Source organism: Malania oleifera, chromosome 3 (assembly GCF_029873635.1).
Source record: "Malania oleifera isolate guangnan ecotype guangnan chromosome 3, ASM2987363v1, whole genome shotgun sequence".
NCBI classification, from domain to species: domain Eukaryota; kingdom Viridiplantae; phylum Streptophyta; class Magnoliopsida; order Santalales; family Ximeniaceae; genus Malania; species Malania oleifera.
The window spans coordinates 53886532-53889070 of NC_080419.1; the positions used below are offsets into that span (position 1 = coordinate 53886532).

A 2539-nucleotide genomic window follows, 5' to 3' on the forward strand; every position below is an offset into this window, starting at 1 on the left:
TTAAGTTTGCAATTGAAGCCATTTTTTACTTGCTTTCCTTTACATGCTTCCATTTAAATACCTTTCACTTGATGAGTCCCTAAAATGTATGATTTTAGACCCTCATCTACCTTTGTTTATCCTTACTTTATTATGTATTTACCCATTGTCATAATTGTTCGGAGCTATGCAAGGTTTGTTGGTCTTTTCAGGAAAAAAAAAAAGGTTAAAACCAAGGAGTTCAACATATGAGAAGTTAGAGGAGAATTTGGAGTCCACAAAGTTCAAATCAAATGTTCAGCCAAGCTCCTAAAGCTCTGAATCAGCAAAGGAAAATAAGGATATGCTTGACCAAGTGGTGTGACTAGCAACATCAGGGGCAACCAAGTCATCTGCAAATTCCAAGGTTCAGACAGAAGACAATTTGCTGCAAGGTTCGACCAAGTCTTCGACCAAGTGATTCTCAAGGGCGACCATGTTGAGATACTGAAGCCAAAACTACCGAGAGTATCGACAAATTGTTCGACTAGAGAGACCATAAGGGGTGACTATGTCGAGTTCCTGGGATTTTGTGAAGATCGAGATACTGCAAGTCGCGACCATCAGCTGTACTAGCAAGACCCTATGGAGTGACTTAGTCGAAAATGCTGAAGATTCAAATCCCTGATTTCTCGCAAGTCTTGACCAAGACGCGATCAAGGAAAGCATGGGAGTAACTATGTCGACTACGACGATCTTTTATGCGAGATTTGCTGCAAACTTTCCAAAACTGAAAATCAAACTTTCTGAACCCTAGAGCCTATAAATATTCGCTACGAACATAAGCTTTGGGTTCCTCTTTGGCCGATTTTGGGTTAGTGACCTAAAACGCTATTGAGAACCAACCCTAGGATAGATTTACTTGCTTTTATTTACATTCCTATTGTGGTTCTCTTTTGTATTTCTGATTGTTAGTAATAGATGAATTTGTTTGCAATAAGAAACCATTTTACCTGCTTTCATTTACATGCTTTCCATTTGCATGCTTTGATTTACTGCTTTGATTATGATGAAGTCTTGCATAATAGGATTAGAACTACTATAGTCTCCACTAGATAGAAGTAGTTGGCTATGGACACCGTGGAGATGCTAGTGTGATCGTTGAGACAAGGTATACTCCAGTTCCCAACCATGCTCCGAATGGTTGGTGCACTCTTGCTACCTTATGCCCTCGAATGACCCTCTCCCGCTTGGCCTGAGATTTTCGAGTTAGTACTTCTGCATATAGCTGGTCGAGCGTAGTCAGAAGCATCGCGCCCTGAGTTTGATTCATATCTAAGCATCGCTTTGTAAGAGTAGGGTTAACTTAGATTTTATCTACCTTCCAGTAGTTGTTAGCACACTCTTTGCAAAATATCATCTTTTTTTACTTTCTTTTACACAAGGCAATGATAAACTAATTGACAAAGGGTTTATAACTGCACGATTTAGTCTCTATGGATCGACACCCGACTTCCCCACTTTCTACTAAACTTGGGATCAAGTTAGGTTTATAAATATTATTCTTGGTAGTTAAGGACCCAAGCCTTAGTGAACCTACCAAATTTTGTTGCCATTGCGGGGACTAGGGTACAGTTGTTAGCCAATTTCTCATTTAGTATATTGTTGCTTTGTTTGTATATAATTTTGTTTTTCTTTTCTTGTTTATATATTGAAGTCTTGAATCTCTAACCTTAAATTGTGTATGTTTGGTCTGCATTCTCCAAACCCTGAGATAGTTCCTATTGACCCTGAGATTGAGAGATCTTGTAGGTCCTTTAGGAAGCCAACCTTGAATCTTGAGTTTGCTAAGTTGTCTGAGCCAAAAGTCATGGCCAAAATAACCCACCAGTTCTTGCTAATCAAATCCTATAACACCAAGCTCCCCGCTTACCTGTGGTGGGAGAGCAACCCCTCTAGCCTCGTAGGGACTACTTTGTACCTAATGCATATACCTCGTCATTCTGCATTCGGTTCTCGGATGTTCAGGCAACACAATTCGAGATAAAGACTTCCATCATCTCGCTGCTGTCCACTTTTTATGGGAATCCCACGAAAAATCCTTATCAGCATCTCGATGAATTTCTCAAGATATGTTACACCATCCGCATCAATAATTTTGATGATATTGGCTGATGTCCTTAGAACCAAACTTGATGACCACCTGGGCCACCATGCAACACAAATTCTTAAAGAAGTACTTCCCAATTGGGATGACTAACCAGTTGCGAAGGGCAATCACTAGTTTCTCTCAGTCGAGTGGGGAACTATTATTCGAGACCTAGGAGCGTTTTAGGGACTTACTACATCAATGCCCACATCATCAAGTCCCTAAATGGTAAGTAGTCCAAACTTTCTATGAAGGATTTGCTCAAAGAGATAGGTCGATGGTATATGCATCGTGTGGAGGTACTTTCCTCACCAAACATAAGAATAAGGCATGGGTTCTCTTCGAGAACCTCACTGAAAATTCTCAGCAGCATATTGTTGCTACTCATAGACCCTCGAAACCTTCCACTTCTAAAATTAGGAGATTTTATGA

The 2539-nt window shown here is 40.1% G+C and overlaps 1 non-coding gene across 1 annotated transcript; it reads right to left on the bottom strand.

Moving 5' to 3' along the window:
* Nucleotides 1–2220: 2220 nt before the first annotated feature.
* On the bottom strand, nucleotides 2221–2326 carry LOC131152550 (small nucleolar RNA R71). Its single transcript, XR_009136043.1, has one exon. It is a non-coding gene; the product is annotated as a small nucleolar RNA R71 (small nucleolar RNA).
* Between the last annotated feature and the right edge of the window lie 213 nt (nucleotides 2327–2539).